The 19,182-nt window shown below is 54.4% G+C and overlaps 7 non-coding genes across 7 annotated transcripts; all 7 read left to right on the top strand.

The window, feature by feature from the left end:
- The first annotated feature begins 2,042 nt into the window (after positions 1-2,042).
- Positions 2,043-2,123, top strand: LOC130846873 (small nucleolar RNA SNORD115). The gene has a single exon (XR_009051668.1). It is a non-coding gene; the product is annotated as a small nucleolar RNA SNORD115 (small nucleolar RNA).
- Positions 2,124-4,629: 2,506 nt separating this feature from the next.
- LOC130846874 (small nucleolar RNA SNORD115) lies at positions 4,630-4,710 on the top strand. Its single transcript, XR_009051669.1, has one exon. It is a non-coding gene; the product is annotated as a small nucleolar RNA SNORD115 (small nucleolar RNA).
- Positions 4,711-7,216: 2,506 nt separating this feature from the next.
- Positions 7,217-7,297, top strand: LOC130847628 (small nucleolar RNA SNORD115). The gene has a single exon (XR_009052376.1). It is a non-coding gene; the product is annotated as a small nucleolar RNA SNORD115 (small nucleolar RNA).
- Positions 7,298-9,803: 2,506 nt separating this feature from the next.
- Positions 9,804-9,884, top strand: LOC130847630 (small nucleolar RNA SNORD115). Its single transcript, XR_009052377.1, has one exon. It is a non-coding gene; the product is annotated as a small nucleolar RNA SNORD115 (small nucleolar RNA).
- Positions 9,885-12,390: 2,506 nt separating this feature from the next.
- On the top strand, positions 12,391-12,471 carry LOC130847631 (small nucleolar RNA SNORD115). The gene has a single exon (XR_009052378.1). It is a non-coding gene; the product is annotated as a small nucleolar RNA SNORD115 (small nucleolar RNA).
- Positions 12,472-14,977: 2,506 nt separating this feature from the next.
- On the top strand, positions 14,978-15,058 carry LOC130847632 (small nucleolar RNA SNORD115). Its single transcript, XR_009052379.1, has one exon. It is a non-coding gene; the product is annotated as a small nucleolar RNA SNORD115 (small nucleolar RNA).
- A 2,506-nt stretch (positions 15,059-17,564) lies between these two features.
- LOC130846875 (small nucleolar RNA SNORD115) lies at positions 17,565-17,645 on the top strand. The gene has a single exon (XR_009051670.1). It is a non-coding gene; the product is annotated as a small nucleolar RNA SNORD115 (small nucleolar RNA).
- The last annotated feature ends 1,537 nt before the right edge of the window (positions 17,646-19,182 follow it).

A 19,182-nucleotide genomic window follows, 5' to 3' on the forward strand; every position in this document is an offset into this window, starting at 1 on the left:
GGCTCACATCTGGTGCACTCACATGCCTTCATTAGAGCTGTATTCTAGTCAGAGAGCACATCGAGGCAGTGTTTTCTTCCTTGGCCCCAGGCGGAACATCTCTAGAGACCTCTGTGCACCTAGCGCCAGAGTATGATCACCAACTGAGGGAATGGTCCCTTGTGGTGTGTGCTTTATGGCTTCCCAAAACCTGTCAGTAGGGAAGGCTCATGCCCCCTGCCTAGAGATGGTGAGAGGCAGGCAGGAGCCCATCCTCAGGTGCTTGGAGGCAGGATGCTGCTGGTTATTTCAAGGGCTGGAAGCCATGCCGTGGTCTTCAATGGGGTTGTGCCAGGACTCTGTGAGGGATCATGGTGCTTTGTTGGAGCCACTTGATCCGAATGGGGCCTCTGATGGGGTCTGCATGCATACACAGGACCATAGCTTCTCCTGGGTTGGTCGTCCTCTCCGGAAGCCACTGGTTTGTCAGAGAGCCCCCTCCAGAGGAGAAAAGGCTTCTGGGTGTCCATTCCCCCATGAAGGCTTTGCAGAGCCCTTGGGCATCCCGTTATCATGTCCATCGTGAGGCCCTGTTGACCTGAAGGGGAGGGGTGGTCCCGGGATGTGGGCTGAGGAGGGCGTAGCTGCATGGCTGTTGTTTGGTGGCCTTGCACGGGCCACAGTAGGGAATGCTGCCACAGAAGAAATTGGCCCTGTTTGGGAATCTCTGTGGTCCCCAAGGAGGAATGCTTGACATGGCTCCCCATCCACCAGATCGGAATGCAGGCCTTGAAATTCAACTCGATTGACCTGAAGTGTAGTAAGACTGACCATGGAGGCACCATTTCATGACGTGTTGCCCTGGGGAGCAACCACGCAGATCTCTGTGCATGTCGAGGCAGAGCACGAGGATGGACTGAGCTTATGGTCAGTTGTGGGGTGTGCTTGAGTGACTTCCAAGAAGTGTTGGTTGGGAGGATGTGGGGCCAGGCCTGGAGGTGGTGAGAGGCAACAAGGACCCTTGATCAGGGACTTGGCAGCTAGATGCTCTTGGCTCTTGTGAGAGCTGAAGGGCTGGTCCCTTGCTGGAATGGGGTTTCCCAGGTCTCTGTGAGGGATCATGGGCCCTCAGATAGGCCAGTTTACTCAGACAGGCCCTTTCATGGGTTCTGCATACAGATACAGGCCTGTGGCATCTCTTGGGCTGGCCTTCCTCTACGGGAGCCACTGCCTACCAAGAGAGCTCCCTCCAGCTCCTGTGAATGTCCACTGTGTGGGACATAAAGGCCTCATTGTCTGGGTGTTGTGCACATGGACAAGCCGAGTGTGACATCGGCCAGCACACGCTTGCCCACACCAGGGTCGGGCCCAGAGGAATGTCTCCATTCCCCCCAGAAACACCCCCAGTGTTTTCCCCACCAAGCAGACCTGGTGCCAGGCCTTGTGCTGCCTGGAGGATCCATGAGGCTAGTCCTTCCCTGGGGAGACATATACGTACTGGTTATTTCATCTGCCCCTGACACAGTATTAAGGTACATAAGATGGCATTGATCCACCTGTCCACTCATGCCTTCATCTTTGTAAGTATGGATGGATGGAGGGAGTGAGCCAAGGACGAGGGTCAAAGGGGAGGGAGCTAGAGCATTCTGGAGGAAGGGAGGCAGGAAGGAAGCTATGTAGGGAGCTGTTTGTATGCGTTTCAGCTATGTGTTCCTGTCTCTGCGTGGAGGTACATTTGGGCCCTATGTTCCTGGATGTATTGCTGCAGGTATTTCTTGTAGCATCATTCGATGCATGAGCGTGTGGCACACACGTGCCCCAATGCATCTAGCATGGAGTTGGAGTTCTCACAGCTGTCCTTCTCACCTCTTGGCAGCCATCGTCCCCAGAGAAATGAAGATCTGTGTTTGGCCTATGTTCCCTAGGGCAATCACCATGAGCCTTGGCCCAGCACGTGGATTCGACAGAATGGCACATCCCTTCAGGCATCCTTCTTTCCAGGAAGCATCTGAGGTAAGCCTTCACATGTGGCAGGGCGCAGGTGAGTGAGGAGGGCCTCAGTTGGGTCGATGATGAGAACTCATATGGTCCTGAAGAGAGCTGATGACCAAAAAATCATGCTCAATAGGATTATGCTGAGGCCTAACAGAGGGATCCAGGGGCAGGATGGCCTGCATTGTTGGTCCATTGCAGAGCCCTGGGTGTGGGTGTGTGTGTGGGTTTGGGTGTGGGTGTTGGAGCAGCCTCTCGCTCGAGGAAATCCCTTGAGACTCCTCCCAGTGTAGATGGCTTCCACATATCCAAGATGTGTTGCCACCTTTGGTTTTCTATCCTGCTCCATAGTGCCAGGGCCCACATGTTCTGAAGCCATGGGTGGAGTCTTTCCTTAAGCCTTTCTGCTTTGAATTTTGTGTTTCAGGCCAAGCCTTGGAATGGACTCACCACAGCCAGAATGTTCCGCAGTGAGTGGCTCTTTTGGTTGCTACTGATAGGCCCCAGAGAATTTTGAACTATGGGCTGGCCGCCCTCACAGCAGGCAGTACAGGGTAGTCTTTTGGCAACCTCCTGCCTACCAAGGAGGAATGTCTGCTGCTGCCCCAAATTTATGGGCTCACATCTGGTGCACTCACATGCCTTCATTAGAGCTGTATTCTAGTCAGAGAGCACATCGAGGCAGTGTTTTCTTCCTTGGCCCCAGGCGGAACATCTCTAGAGACCTCTGTGCACCTAGCGCCAGAGTATGATCCCCAACTGAGGGAATGGTCCCTTGTGGTGTGTGCTTTATGGCTTCCCAAAACCTGTCAGTAGGGAAGGCTCATGCCCCCTGCCTAGAGATGGTGAGAGGCAGGCAGGAGCCCATCCTCAGGTGCTTGGAGGCAGGATGCTGCTGGTTATTTCAAGGGCTGGAAGCCATGCCGTGGTCTTCAATGGGGTTGTGCCAGGACTCTGTGAGGGATCATGGTGCTTTGTTGGAGCCACTTGATCCGAATGGGGCCTCTGATGGGGTCTGCATGCATACACAGGACCATAGCTTCTCCTGGGTTGGTCGTCCTCTCCGGAAGCCACTGGTTTGTCAGAGAGCCCCCTCCAGAGGAGAAAAGGCTTCTGGGTGTCCATTCCCCCATGAAGGCTTTGCAGAGCCCTTGGGCATCCCGTTATCATGTCCATCGTGAGGCCCTGTTGACCTGAAGGGGAGGGGTGGTCCCGGGATGTGGGCTGAGGAGGGCGTAGCTGCATGGCTGTTGTTTGGTGGCCTTGCACGGGCCACAGTAGGGAATGCTGCCACAGAAGAAATTGGCCCTGTTTGGGAATCTCTGTGCTCCCCAAGGAGGAATGCTTGACATGGCTCCCCATCCACCAGATCGGAATGCGGGCCTTGAAATTCAACTCGATTGACCTGAAGTGTAGTAAGACTGACCATGGAGGCACCATTTCATGACGTGTTGCCCTGGGGAGCAACCACGCAGATCTCTGTGCATGTCGAGGCAGAGCACGAGGATGGACTGAGCTTATGGTCAGTTGTGGGGTGTGCTTGAGTGACTTCCAAGAAGTGTTGGTTGGGAGGATGTGGGGCCAGGCCTGGAGGTGGTGAGAGGCAACAAGGACCCTTGATCAGGGACTTGGCAGCTAGATGCTCTTGGCTCTTGTGAGAGCTGAAGGGCTGGTCCCTTGCTGGAATGGGGTTTCCCAGGTCTCTGTGAGGGATCATGGGCCCTCAGATAGGCCAGTTTACTCAGACAGGCCCTTTCATGGGTTCTGCATACAGATACAGGCCTGTGGCATCTCTTGGGCTGGCCTTCCTCTACGGGAGCCACTGCCTACCAAGAGAGCTCCCTCCAGCTCCTGTGAATGTCCACTGTGTGGGACATAAAGGCCTCATTGTCTGGGTGTTGTGCACATGGACAAGCCGAGTGTGACATCGGCCAGCACACGCTTGCCCACACCAGGGTCGGGCCCAGAGGAATGTCTCCATTCCCCCCAGAAACACCCCCAGTGTTTTCCCCACCAAGCAGACCTGGTGCCAGGCCTTGTGCTGCCTGGAGGATCCATGAGGCTAGTCCTTCCCTGGGGAGACATATACGTACTGGTTATTTCATCTGCCCCTGACACAGTATTAAGGTACATAAGATGGCATTGATCCACCTGTCCACTCATGCCTTCATCTTTGTAAGTATGGATGGATGGAGGGAGTGAGCCAAGGACGAGGGTCAAAGGGGAGGGAGCTAGAGCATTCTGGAGGAAGGGAGGCAGGAAGGAAGCTATGTAGGGAGCTGTTTGTATGCATTTCAGCTATGTGTTCCTGTCTCTGCGTGGAGGTACATTTGGGCCCTATGTTCCTGGATGTATTGCTGCAGGTATTTCTTGTAGCATCATTCGATGCATGAGCGTGTGGCACACACGTGCCCCAATGCATCTAGCATGGAGTTGGAGTTCTCACAGCTGTCCTTCTCACCTCTTGGCAGCCATCGTCCCCAGAGAAATGAAGATCTGTGTTTGGCCTATGTTCCCTAGGGCAATCACCATGAGCCTTGGCCCAGCACGTGGATTCGACAGAATGGCACATCCCTTCAGGCATCCTTCTTTCCAGGAAGCATCTGAGGTAAGCCTTCACATGTGGCAGGGCGCAGGTGAGTGAGGAGGGCCTCAGTTGGGTCGATGATGAGAACTCATATGGTCCTGAAGAGAGCTGATGACCAAAAAATCATGCTCAATAGGATTATGCTGAGGCCTAACAGAGGGATCCAGGGGCAGGATGGCCTGCATTGTTGGTCCATTGCAGAGCCCTGGGTGTGGGTGTGTGTGTGGGTTTGGGTGTGGGTATTGGAGCAGCCTCTCGCTCGAGGAAATCCCTTGAGACTCCTCCCAGTGTAGATGGCTTCCACATATCCAAGATGTGTTGCCACCTTTGGTTTTCTATCCTGCTCCATAGTGCCAGGGCCCACATGTTCTGAAGCCATGGGTGGAGTCTTTCCTTAAGCCTTTCTGCTTTGAATTTTGTGTTTCAGGCCAAGCCTTGGAATGGACTCACCACAGCCAGAATGTTCCGCAGTGAGTGGCTCTTTTGGTTGCTACTGATAGGCCCCAGAGAATTTTGAACTATGGGCTGGCCGCCCTCACAGCAGGCAGTACAGGGTAGTCTTTTGGCAACCTCCTGCCTACCAAGGAGGAATGTCTGCTGCTGCCCCAAATTTATGGGCTCACATCTGGTGCACTCACATGCCTTCATTAGAGCTGTATTCTAGTCAGAGAGCACATCGAGGCAGTGTTTTCTTCCTTGGCCCCAGGCGGAACATCTCTAGAGACCTCTGTGCACCTAGCGCCAGAGTATGATCACCAACTGAGGGAATGGTCCCTTGTGGTGTGTGCTTTATGGCTTCCCAAAACCTGTCAGTAGGGAAGGCTCATGCCCCCTGCCTAGAGATGGTGAGAGGCAGGCAGGAGCCCATCCTCAGGTGCTTGGAGGCAGGATGCTGCTGGTTATTTCAAGGGCTGGAAGCCATGCCGTGGTCTTCAATGGGGTTGTGCCAGGACTCTGTGAGGGATCATGGTGCTTTGTTGGAGCCACTTGATCCGAATGGGGCCTCTGATGGGGTCTGCATGCATACACAGGACCATAGCTTCTCCTGGGTTGGTCGTCCTCTCCGGAAGCCACTGGTTTGTCAGAGAGCCCCCTCCAGAGGAGAAAAGGCTTCTGGGTGTCCATTCCCCCATGAAGGCTTTGCAGAGCCCTTGGGCATCCCGTTATCATGTCCATCGTGAGGCCCTGTTGACCTGAAGGGGAGGGGTGGTCCCGGGATGTGGGCTGAGGAGGGCGTAGCTGCATGGCTGTTGTTTGGTGGCCTTGCACGGGCCACAGTAGGGAATGCTGCCACAGAAGAAATTGGCCCTGTTTGGGAATCTCTGTGGTCCCCAAGGAGGAATGCTTGACATGGCTCCCCATCCACGAGATCGGAATGCGGGCCTTGAAATTCAACTCGATTGACCTGAAGTGTAGTAAGACTGATCATGGAGGCACCATTTCATTACGTGTTGCCCTGGGGAGCAACCACGCAGATCTCTGTGCATGTCGAGGCAGAGCACGAGGATGGACTGAGCTTATGGTCAGTTGTGGGGTGTGCTTGAGTGACTTCCAAGAAGTGTTGGTTGGGAGGATGTGGGGCCAGGCCTGGAGGTGGTGAGAGGCAACAAGGACCCTTCATCAGGGACTTGGCAGCTAGATGCTCTTGGCTCTTGTGAGAGCTGAAGGGCTGGTCCCTTGCTGGAATGGGGTTTCCCAGGTCTCTGTGAGGGATCATGGGCCCTCAGATAGGCCAGTTTACTCAGACAGGCCCTTTCATGGGTTCTGCATACAGATACAGGCCTGTGGCATCTCTTGGGCTGGCCTTCCTCTACGGGAGCCACTGCCTACCAAGAGAGCTCCCTCCAGCTCCTGTGAATGTCCACTGTGTGGGACATAAAGGCCTCATTGTCTGGGTGTTGTGCACATGGACAAGCCGAGTGTGACATCGGCCAGCACACGCTTGCCCACACCAGGGTCGGGCCCAGAGGAATGTCTCCATTCCCCCCAGAAACACCCCCAGTGTTTTCCCCACCAAGCAGACCTGGTGCCAGGCCTTGTGCTGCCTGGAGGATCCATGAGGCTAGTCCTTCCCTGGGGAGACATATACGTACTGGTTATTTCATCTGCCCCTGACACAGTATTAAGGTACATAAGATGGCATTGATCCACCTGTCCACTCATGCCTTCATCTTTGTAAGTATGGATGGATGGAGGGAGTGAGCCAAGGACGAGGGTCAAAGGGGAGGGAGCTAGAGCATTCTGGAGGAAGGGAGGCAGGAAGGAAGCTATGTAGGGAGCTGTTTGTATGCATTTCAGCTATGTGTTCCTGTCTCTGCGTGGAGGTACATTTGGGCCCTATGTTCCTGGATGTATTGCTGCAGGTATTTCTTGTAGCATCATTCGATGCATGAGCGTGTGGCACACACGTGCCCCAATGCATCTAGCATGGAGTTGGAGTTCTCACAGCTGTCCTTCTCACCTCTTGGCAGCCATCGTCCCCAGAGAAATGAAGATCTGTGTTTGGCCTATGTTCCCTAGGGCAATCACCATGAGCCTTGGCCCAGCACGTGGATTCGACAGAATGGCACATCCCTTCAGGCATCCTTCTTTCCAGGAAGCATCTGAGGTAAGCCTTCACATGTGGCAGGGCGCAGGTGAGTGAGGAGGGCCTCAGTTGGGTCGATGATGAGAACTCATATGGTCCTGAAGAGAGCTGATGACCAAAAAATCATGCTCAATAGGATTACGCTGAGGCCTAACAGAGGGATCCAGGGGCAGGATGGCCTGCATTTTTGGTCCATTGCAGAGCCCTGGGTGTGGGTGTGTGTGTGGGTTTGGGTGTGGGTGTTGGAGCAGCCTCTCGCTCGAGGAAATCCCTTGAGACTCCTCCCAGTGTAGATGGCTTCCACATATCCAAGATGTGTTGCCACCTTTGGTTTTCTATCGTGCTCCATAGTGCCAGGGCCCACATGTTCTGAAGCCATGGGTGGAGTCTTTCCTTAAGCCTTTCTGCTTTGAATTTTGTGTTTCAGGCCAAGCCTTGGAATGGACTCACCACAGCCAGAATGTTCCGCAGTGAGTGGCTCTTTTGGTTGCTACTGATAGGCCCCAGAGAATTTTGAACTATGGGCTGGCCGCCCTCACAGCAGGCAGTACAGGGTAGTCTTTTGGCAACCTCCTGCCTACCAAGGAGGAATGTCTGCTGCTGCCCCAAATTTATGGGCTCACATCTGGTGCACTCACATGCCTTCATTAGAGCTGTATTCTAGTCAGAGAGCACATCGAGGCAGTGTTTTCTTCCTTGGCCCCAGGCGGAACATCTCTAGAGACCTCTGTGCACCTAGCGCCAGAGTATGATCACCAACTGAGGGAATGGTCCCTTGTGGTGTGTGCTTTATGGCTTCCCAAAACCTGTCAGTAGGGAAGGCTCATGCCCCCTGCCTAGAGATGGTGAGAGGCAGGCAGGAGCCCATCCTCAGGTGCTTGGAGGCAGGATGCTGCTGGTTATTTCAAGGGCTGGAAGCCATGCCGTGGTCTTCAATGGGGTTGTGCCAGGACTCTGTGAGGGATCATGGTGCTTTGTTGGAGCCACTTGATCCGAATGGGGCCTCTGATGGGGTCTGCATGCATACACAGGACCATAGCTTCTCCTGGGTTGGTCGTCCTCTCCGGAAGCCACTGGTTTGTCAGAGAGCCCCCTCCAGAGGAGAAAAGGCTTCTGGGTGTCCATTCCCCCATGAAGGCTTTGCAGAGCCCTTGGGCATCCCGTTATCATGTCCATCGTGAGGCCCTGTTGACCTGAAGGGGAGGGGTGGTCCCGGGATGTGGGCTGAGGAGGGCGTAGCTGCATGGCTGTTGTTTGGTGGCCTTGCACGGGCCACAGTAGGGAATGCTGCCACAGAAGAAATTGGCCCTGTTTGGGAATCTCTGTGGTCCCCAAGGAGGAATGCTTGACATGGCTCCCCATCCACCAGATCGGAATGCGGGCCTTGAAATTCAACTCGATTGACCTGAAGTGTAGTAAGACTGACCATGGAGGCACCATTTCATTACGTGTTGCCCTGGGGAGCAACCACGCAGATCTCTGTGCATGTCGAGGCAGAGCACGAGGATGGACTGAGCTTATGGTCAGTTGTGGGGTGTGCTTGAGTGACTTCCAAGAAGTGTTGGTTGGGAGGATGTGGGGCCAGGCCTGGAGTTGGTGAGAGGCAACAAGGACCCTTCATCAGGGACTTGGCAGCTAGATGCTCTTGGCTCTTGTGAGAGCTGAAGGGCTGGTCCCTTGCTGGAATGGGGTTTCCCAGGTCTCTGTGAGGGATCATGGGCCCTCAGATAGGCCAGTTTACTCAGACAGGCCCTTTCATGGGTTCTGCATACAGATACAGGCCTGTGGCATCTCTTGGGCTGGCCTTCCTCTACGGGAGCCACTGCCTACCAAGAGAGCTCCCTCCAGCTCCTGTGAATGTCCACTGTGTGGGACATAAAGGCCTCATTGTCTGGGTGTTGTGCACATGGACAAGCCGAGTGTGACATCGGCCAGCACACGCTTGCCCACACCAGGGTCGGGCCCAGAGGAATGTCTCCATTCCCCCCAGAAACACCCCCAGTGTTTTCCCCACCAAGCAGACCTGGTGCCAGGCCTTGTGCTGCCTGGAGGATCCATGAGGCTAGTCCTTCCCTGGGGAGACATATACGTACTGGTTATTTCATCTGCCCCTGACACAGTATTAAGGTACATAAGATGGCATTGATCCACCTGTCCACTCATGCCTTCATCTTTGTAAGTATGGATGGATGGAGGGAGTGAGCCAAGGACGAGGGTCAAAGGGGAGGGAGCTAGAGCATTCTGGAGGAAGGGAGGCAGGAAGGAAGCTATGTAGGGAGCTGTTTGTATGCGTTTCAGCTATGTGTTCCTGTCTCTGCGTGGAGGTACATTTGGGCCCTATGTTCCTGGATGTATTGCTGCAGGTATTTCTTGTAGCATCATTCGATGCATGAGCGTGTGGCACACACGTGCCCCAATGCATCTAGCATGGAGTTGGAGTTCTCACAGCTGTCCTTCTCACCTCTTGGCAGCCATCGTCCCCAGAGAAATGAAGATCTGTGTTTGGCCTATGTTCCCTAGGGCAATCACCATGAGCCTTGGCCCAGCACGTGGATTCGACAGAATGGCACATCCCTTCAGGCATCCTTCTTTCCAGGAAGCATCTGAGGTAAGCCTTCACATGTGGCAGGGCGCAGGTGAGTGAGGAGGGCCTCAGTTGGGTCGATGATGAGAACTCATATGGTCCTGAAGAGAGCTGATGACCAAAAAATCATGCTCAATAGGATTACGCTGAGGCCTAACAGAGGGATCCAGGGGCAGGATGGCCTGCATTTTTGGTCCATTGCAGAGCCCTGGGTGTGGGTGTGTGTGTGGGTTTGGGTGTGGGTGTTGGAGCAGCCTCTCGCTCGAGGAAATCCCTTGAGACTCCTCCCAGTGTAGATGGCTTCCACATATCCAAGATGTGTTGCCACCTTTGGTTTTCTATCCTGCTCCATAGTGCCAGGGCCCACATGTTCTGAAGCCATGGGTGGAGTCTTTCCTTAAGCCTTTCTGCTTTGAATTTTGTGTTTCAGGCCAAGCCTTGGAATGGACTCACCACAGCCAGAATGTTCCGCAGTGAGTGGCTCTTTTGGTTGCTACTGATAGGCCCCAGAGAATTTTGAACTATGGGCTGGCCGCCCTCACAGCAGGCAGTACAGGGTAGTCTTTTGGCAACCTCCTGCCTACCAAGGAGGAATGTCTGCTGCTGCCCCAAATTTATGGGCTCACATCTGGTGCACTCACATGCCTTCATTAGAGCTGTATTCTAGTCAGAGAGCACATCGAGGCGGTGTTTTCTTCCTTGGCCCCAGGCGGAACATCTCTAGAGACCTCTGTGCACCTAGCGCCAGAGTATGATCACCCACTGAGGGAATGGTCCCTTGTGGTGTGTGCTTTATGGCTTCCCAAAACCTGTCAGTAGGGAAGGCTCATGCCCCCTGCCTAGAGATGGTGAGAGGCAGGCAGGAGCCCATCCTCAGGTGCTTGGAGGCAGGATGCTGCTGGTTATTTCAAGGGCTGGAAGCCATGCCGTGGTCTTCAATGGGGTTGTGCCAGGACTCTGTGAGGGATCATGGTGCTTTGTTGGAGCCACTTGATCCGAATGGGGCCTCTGATGGGGTCTGCATGCATACACAGGACCATAGCTTCTCCTGGGTTGGTCGTCCTCTCCGGAAGCCACTGGTTTGTCAGAGAGCCCCCTCCAGAGGAGAAAAGGCTTCTGGGTGTCCATTCCCCCATGAAGGCTTTGCAGAGCCCTTGGGCATCCCGTTATCATGTCCATCGTGAGGCCCTGTTGACCTGAAGGGGAGGGGTGGTCCCGGGATGTGGGCTGAGGAGGGCGTAGCTGCATGGCTGTTGTTTGGTGGCCTTGCACGGGCCACAGTAGGGAATGCTGCCACAGAAGAAATTGGCCCTGTTTGGGAATCTCTGTGGTCCCCAAGGAGGAATGCTTGACATGGCTCCCCATCCACCAGATCGGAATGCAGGCCTTGAAATTCAACTCGATTGACCTGAAGTGTAGTAAGACTGACCATGGAGGCACCATTTCATGACGTGTTGCCCTGGGGAGCAACCACGCAGATCTCTGTGCATGTCGAGGCAGAGCACGAGGATGGACTGAGCTTATGGTCAGTTGTGGGGTGTGCTTGAGTGACTTCCAAGAAGTGTTGGTTGGGAGGATGTGGGGCCAGGCCTGGAGTTGGTGAGAGGCAACAAGGACCCTTCATCAGGGACTTGGCAGCTAGATGCTCTTGGCTCTTGTGAGAGCTGAAGGGCTGGTCCCTTGCTGGAATGGGGTTTCCCAGGTCTCTGTGAGGGATCATGGGCCCTCAGATAGGCCAGTTTACTCAGACAGGCCCTTTCATGGGTTCTGCATACAGATACAGGCCTGTGGCATCTCTTGGGCTGGCCTTCCTCTACGGGAGCCACTGCCTACCAAGAGAGCTCCCTCCAGCTCCTGTGAATGTCCACTGTGTGGGACATAAAGGCCTCATTGTCTGGGTGTTGTGCACATGGACAAGCCGAGTGTGACATCGGCCAGCACACGCTTGCCCACACCAGGGTCGGGCCCAGAGGAATGTCTCCATTCCCCCCAGAAACACCCCCAGTGTTTTCCCCACCAAGCAGACCTGGTGCCAGGCCTTGTGCTGCCTGGAGGATCCATGAGGCTAGTCCTTCCCTGGGGAGACATATACGTACTGGTTATTTCATCTGCCCCTGACACAGTATTAAGGTACATAAGATGGCATTGATCCACCTGTCCACTCATGCCTTCATCTTTGTAAGTATGGATGGATGGAGGGAGTGAGCCAAGGACGAGGGTCAAAGGGGAGGGAGCTAGAGCATTCTGGAGGAAGGGAGGCAGGAAGGAAGCTATGTAGGGAGCTGTTTGTATGCGTTTCAGCTATGTGTTCCTGTCTCTGCGTGGAGGTACATTTGGGCCCTATGTTCCTGGATGTATTGCTGCAGGTATTTCTTGTAGCATCATTCGATGCATGAGCGTGTGGCACACACGTGCCCCAATGCATCTAGCATGGAGTTGGAGTTCTCACAGCTGTCCTTCTCACCTCTTGGCAGCCATCGTCCCCAGAGAAATGAAGATCTGTGTTTGGCCTATGTTCCCTAGGGCAATCACCATGAGCCTTGGCCCAGCACGTGGATTCGACAGAATGGCACATCCCTTCAGGCATCCTTCTTTCCAGGAAGCATCTGAGGTAAGCCTTCACATGTGGCAGGGCGCAGGTGAGTGAGGAGGGCCTCAGTTGGGTCGATGATGAGAACTCATATGGTCCTGAAGAGAGCTGATGACCAAAAAATCATGCTCAATAGGATTACGCTGAGGCCTAACAGAGGGATCCAGGGGCAGGATGGCCTGCATTTTTGGTCCATTGCAGAGCCCTGGGTGTGGGTGTGTGTGTGGGTTTGGGTGTGGGTGTTGGAGCAGCCTCTCGCTCGAGGAAATCCCTTGAGACTCCTCCCAGTGTAGATGGCTTCCACATATCCAAGATGTGTTGCCACCTTTGGTTTTCTATCGTGCTCCATAGTGCCAGGGCCCACATGTTCTGAAGCCATGGGTGGAGTCTTTCCTTAAGCCTTTCTGCTTTGAATTTTGTGTTTCAGGCCAAGCCTTGGAATGGACTCACCACAGCCAGAATGTTCCGCAGTGAGTGGCTCTTTTGGTTGCTACTGATAGGCCCCAGAGAATTTTGAACTATGGGCTGGCCGCCCTCACAGCAGGCAGTACAGGGTAGTCTTTTGGCAACCTCCTGCCTACCAAGGAGGAATGTCTGCTGCTGCCCCAAATTTATGGGCTCACATCTGGTGCACTCACATGCCTTCATTAGAGCTGTATTCTAGTCAGAGAGCACATCGAGGCGGTGTTTTCTTCCTTGGCCCCAGGCGGAACATCTCTAGAGACCTCTGTGCACCTAGCGCCAGAGTATGATCACCCACTGAGGGAATGGTCCCTTGTGGTGTGTGCTTTATGGCTTCCCAAAACCTGTCAGTAGGGAAGGCTCATGCCCCCTGCCTAGAGATGGTGAGAGGCAGGCAGGAGCCCATCCTCAGGTGCTTGGAGGCAGGATGCTGCTGGTTATTTCAAGGGCTGGAAGCCATGCCGTGGTCTTCAATGGGGTTGTGCCAGGACTCTGTGAGGGATCATGGTGCTTTGTTGGAGCCACTTGATCCGAATGGGGCCTCTGATGGGGTCTGCATGCATACACAGGACCATAGCTTCTCCTGGGTTGGTCGTCCTCTCCGGAAGCCACTGGTTTGTCAGAGAGCCCCCTCCAGAGGAGAAAAGGCTTCTGGGTGTCCATTCCCCCATGAAGGCTTTGCAGAGCCCTTGGGCATCCCGTTATCATGTCCATCGTGAGGCCCTGTTGACCTGAAGGGGAGGGGTGGTCCCGGGATGTGGGCTGAGGAGGGCGTAGCTGCATGGCTGTTGTTTGGTGGCCTTGCACGGGCCACAGTAGGGAATGCTGCCACAGAAGAAATTGGCCCTGTTTGGGAATCTCTGTGGTCCCCAAGGAGGAATGCTTGACATGGCTCCCCATCCACCAGATCGGAATGCGGACCTTGAAATTCAACTCGATTGACCTGAAGTGTAGTAAGACTGACCATGGAGGCACCATTTCATTACGTGTTGCCCTGGGGAGCAACCACGCAGATCTCTGTGCATGTCGAGGCAGAGCACGAGGATGGACTGAGCTTATGGTCAGTTGTGGGGTGTGCTTGAGTGACTTCCAAGAAGTGTTGGTTGGGAGGATGTGGGGCCAGGCCTGGAGTTGGTGAGAGGCAACAAGGACCCTTCATCAGGGACTTGGCAGCTAGATGCTCTTGGCTCTTGTGAGAGCTGAAGGGCTGGTCCCTTGCTGGAATGGGGTTTCCCAGGTCTCTGTGAGGGATCATGGGCCCTCAGATAGGCCAGTTTACTCAGACAGGCCCTTTCATGGGTTCTGCATACAGATACAGGCCTGTGGCATCTCTTGGGCTGGCCTTCCTCTACGGGAGCCACTGCCTACCAAGAGAGCTCCCTCCAGCTCCTGTGAATGTCCACTGTGTGGGACATAAAGGCCTCATTGTCTGGGTGTTGTGCACATGGACAAGCCGAGTGTGACATCGGCCAGCACACGCTTGCCCACACCAGGGTCGGGCCCAGAGGAATGTCTCCATTCCCCCCAGAAACACCCCCAGTGTTTTCCCCACCAAGCAGACCTGGTGCCAGGCCTTGTGCTGCCTGGAGGATCCATGAGGCTAGTCCTTCCCTGGGGAGACATATACGTACTGGTTATTTCATCTGCCCCTGACACAGTATTAAGGTACATAAGATGGCATTGATCCACCTGTCCACTCATGCCTTCATCTTTGTAAGTATGGATGGATGGAGGGAGTGAGCCAAGGACGAGGGTCAAAGGGGAGGGAGCTAGAGCATTCTGGAGGAAGGGAGGCAGGAAGGAAGCTATGTAGGGAGCTGTTTGTATGCGTTTCAGCTATGTGTTCCTGTCTCTGCGTGGAGGTACATTTGGGCCCTATGTTCCTGGATGTATTGCTGCAGGTATTTCTTGTAGCATCATTCGATGCATGAGCGTGTGGCACACACGTGCCCCAATGCATCTAGCATGGAGTTGGAGTTCTCACAGCTGTCCTTCTCACCTCTTGGCAGCCATCGTCCCCAGAGAAATGAAGATCTGTGTTTGGCCTATGTTCCCTAGGGCAATCACCATGAGCCTTGGCCCAGCACGTGGATTCGACAGAATGGCACATCCCTTCAGGCATCCTTCTTTCCAGGAAGCATCTGAGGTAAGCCTTCACATGTGGCAGGGCGCAGGTGAGTGAGGAGGGCCTCAGTTGGGTCGATGATGAGAACTCATATGGTCCTGAAGAGAGCTGATGACCAAAAAATCATGCTCAATAGGATTACGCTGAGGCCTAACAGAGGGATCCAGGGGCAGGATGGCCTGCATTTTTGGTCCATTGCAGAGCCCTGGGTGTGGGTGTGTGTGTGGGTTTGGGTGTGGGTGTTGGAGCAGCCTCTCGCTCGAGGAAATCCCTTGAGACTCCTCCCAGTGTAGATGGCTTCCACATATCCAAGATGTGTTGCCACCTTTGGTTTTCTATCCTGCTCCATAGTGCCAGGGCCCACATGTTCTGAAGCCATGGGTGGAGTCTTTCCTTAAGCCTTTCTGCTTTGAATTTTGTGTTTCAGGCCAAGCCTTGGAATGGACTCACCACAGCCAGAATGTTCCGCAGTGAGTGGCTCTTTTGGTTGCTACTGATAGGCCCCAGAGAATTTTGAACTATGGGCTGGCCGCCCTCACAGCAGGCAGTACAGGGTAGTCTTTTGGCAACCTCCTGCCTACCAAGGAGGAATGTCTGCTGCTGCCCCAAATTTATGGGCTCACATCTGGTGCACTCACATGCCTTCATTAGAGCTGTATTCTAGTCAGAGAGCACATCGAGGCGGTGTTTTCTTCCTTGGCCCCAGGCGGAACATCTCTAGAGACCTCTGTGCACCTAGCGCCAGAGTATGATCACCCACTGAGGGAATGGTCCCTTGTGGTGTGTGCTTTATGGCTTCCCAAAACCTGTCAGTAGGGAAGGCTCATGCCCCCTGCCTAGAGATGGTGAGAGGCAGGCAGGAGCCCATCCTCAGGTGCTTGGAGGCAGGATGCTGCTGGTTATTTCAAGGGCTGGAAGCCATGCCGTGGTCTTCAATGGGGTTGTGCCAGGACTCTGTGAGGGATCATGGTGCTTTGTTGGAGCCACTTGATCCGAATGGGGCCTCTGATGGGGTCTGCATGCATACACAGGACCATAGCTTCTCCTGGGTTGGTCGTCCTCTCCGGAAGCCACTGGTTTGTCAGAGAGCCCCCTCCAGAGGAGAAAAGGCTTCTGGGTGTCCATTCCCCCATGAAGGCTTTGCAGAGCCCTTGGGCATCCCGTTATCATGTCCATCGTGAGGCCCTGTTGACCTGAAGGGGAGGGGTGGTCCCGGGATGTGGGCTGAGGAGGGCGTAGCTGCATGGCTGTTGTTTGGTGGCCTTGCACGGGCCACAGTAGGGAATGCTGCCACAGAAGAAATTGGCCCTGTTTGGGAATCTCTGTGGTCCCCAAGGAGGAATGCTTGACATGGCTCCCCATCCACCAGATCGGAATGCGGACCTTGAAATTCAACTCGATTGACCTGAAGTGTAGTAAGACTGACCATGGAGGCACCATTTCATTACGTGTTGCCCTGGGGAGCAACCACGCAGATCTCTGTGCATGTCGAGGCAGAGCACGAGGATGGACTGAGCTTATGGTCAGTTGTGGGGTGTGCTTGAGTGACTTCCAAGAAGTGTTGGTTGGGAGGATGTGGGGCCAGGCCTGGAGTTGGTGAGAGGCAACAAGGACCCTTCATCAGGGACTTGGCAGCTAGATGCTCTTGGCTCTTGTGAGAGCTGAAGGGCTGGTCCCTTGCTGGAATGGGGTTTCCCAGGTCTCTGTGAGGGATCATGGGCCCTCAGATAGGCCAGTTTACTCAGACAGGCCCTTTCATGGGTTCTGCATACAGATACAGGCCTGTGGCATCTCTTGGGCTGGCCTTCCTCTACGGGAGCCACTGCCTACCAAGAGAGCTCCCTCCAGCTCCTGTGAATGTCCACTGTGTGGGACATAAAGGCCTCATTGTCTGGGTGTTGTGCACATGGACAAGCCGAGTGTGACATCGGCCAGCACACGCTTGCCCACACCAGGGTCGGGCCCAGAGGAATGTCTCCATTCCCCCCAGAAACACCCCCAGTGTTTTCCCCACCAAGCAGACCTGGTGCCAGGCCTTGTGCTGCCTGGAGGATCCATGAGGCTAGTCCTTCCCTGGGGAGACATATACGTACTGGTTATTTCATCTGCCCCTGACACAGTATTAAGGTACATAAGATGGCATTGATCCACCTGTCCACTCATGCCTTCATCTTTGTAAGTATGGATGGATGGAGGGAGTGAGCCAAGGACGAGGGTCAAAGGGGAGGGAGCTAGAGCATTCTGGAGGAAGGGAGGCAGGAAGGAAGCTATGTAGGGAGCTGTTTGTATGCGTTTCAGCTATGTGTTCCTGTCTCTGCGTGGAGGTACATTTGGGCCCTATGTTCCTGGATGTATTGCTGCAGGTATTTCTTGTAGCATCATTCGATGCATGAGCGTGTGGCACACACGTGCCCCAATGCATCTAGCATGGAGTTGGAGTTCTCACAGCTGTCCTTCTCACCTCTTGGCAGCCATCGTCCCCAGAGAAATGAAGATCTGTGTTTGGCCTATGTTCCCTAGGGCAATCACCATGAGCCTTGGCCCAGCACGTGGATTCGACAGAATGGCACATCCCTTCAGGCATCCTTCTTTCCAGGAAGCATCTGAGGTAAGCCTTCACATGTGGCAGGGCGCAGGTGAGTGAGGAGGGCCTCAGTTGGGTCGATGATGAGAACTCATATGGTCCTGAAGAGAGCTGATGACCAAAAAATCATGCTCAATAGGATTATGCTGAGGCCTAACAGAGGGATCCAGGGGCAGGATGGCCTGCATTGTTGGTCCATTGCAGAGCCCTGGGTGTGGGTGTGTGTGTGGGTTTGGGTGTGGGTGTTGGAGCAGCCTCTCGCTCGAGGAAATCCCTTGAGACTCCTCCCAGTGTAGATGGCTTCCACATATCCAAGATGTGTTGCCACCTTTGGTTTTCTATCCTGCTCCATAGTGCCAGGGCCCACATGTTCTGAAGCCATGGGTGGAGTCTTTCCTTAAGCCTTTCTGCTTTGAATTTTGTGTTTCAGGCCAAGCCTTGGAATGGACTCACCACAGCCAGAATGTTCCGCAGTGAGTGGCTCTTTTGGTTGCTACTGATAGGCCCCAGAGAATTTTGAACTATGGGCTGGCCGCCCTCACAGCAGGCAGTACAGGGTAGTCTTTTGGCAACCTCCTGCCTACCAAGGAGGAATGTCTGCTGCTGCCCCAAATTTATGGGCTCACATCTGGTGCACTCACATGCCTTCATTAGAGCTGTATTCTAGTCAGAGAGCACATCGAGGCAGTGTTTTCTTCCTTGGCCCCAGGCGGAACATCTCTAGAGACCTCTGTGCACCTAGCGCCAGAGTATGATCACCCACTGAGGGAATGGTCCCTTGTGGTGTGTGCTTTATGGCTTCCCAAAACCTGTCAGTAGGGAAGGCTCATGCCCCCTGCCTAGAGATGGTGAGAGGCAGGCAGGAGCCCATCCTCAGGTGCTTGGAGGCAGGATGCTGCTGGTTATTTCAAGGGCTGGAAGCCATGCCGTGGTCTTCAATGGGGTTGTGCCAGGACTCTGTGAGGGATCATGGTGCTTTGTTGGAGCCACTTGATCCGAATGGGGCCTCTGATGGGGTCTGCATGCATACACAGGACCATAGCTTCTCCTGGGTTGGTCGTCCTCTCCGGAAGCCACTGGTTTGTCAGAGAGCCCCCTCCAGAGGAGAAAAGGCTTCTGGGTGTCCATTCCCCCATGAAGGCTTTGCAGAGCCCTTGGGCATCCCGTTATCATGTCCATCGTGAGGCCCTGTTGACCTGAAGGGGAGGGGTGGTCCCGGGATGTGGGCTGAGGAGGGCGTAGCTGCATGGCTGTTGTTTGGTGGCCTTGCACGGGCCACAGTAGGGAATGCTGCCACAGAAGAAATTGGCCCTGTTTGGGAATCTCTGTGGTCCCCAAGGAGGAATGCTTGACATGGCTCCCCATCCACCAGATCGGAATGCGGGCCTTGAAATTCAACTCGATTGACCTGAAGTGTAGTAAGACTGACCATGGAGGCACCATTTCATGACGTGTTGCCCTGGGGAGCAACCACGCAGATCTCTGTGCATGTCGAGGCAGAGCACGAGGATGGACTGAGCTTATGGTCAGTTGTGGGGTGTGCTTGAGTGACTTCCAAGAAGTGTTGGTTGGGAGGATGTGGGGCCAGGCCTGGAGGTGGTGAGAGGCAACAAGGACCCTTGATCAGGGACTTGGCAGCTAGATGCTCTTGGCTCTTGTGAGAGCTGAAGGGCTGGTCCCTTGCTGGAATGG

Source organism: Hippopotamus amphibius, chromosome 2 (assembly GCF_030028045.1).
Source record: "Hippopotamus amphibius kiboko isolate mHipAmp2 chromosome 2, mHipAmp2.hap2, whole genome shotgun sequence".
Taxonomy (NCBI): Eukaryota; Metazoa; Chordata; class Mammalia; order Artiodactyla; family Hippopotamidae; genus Hippopotamus; species Hippopotamus amphibius.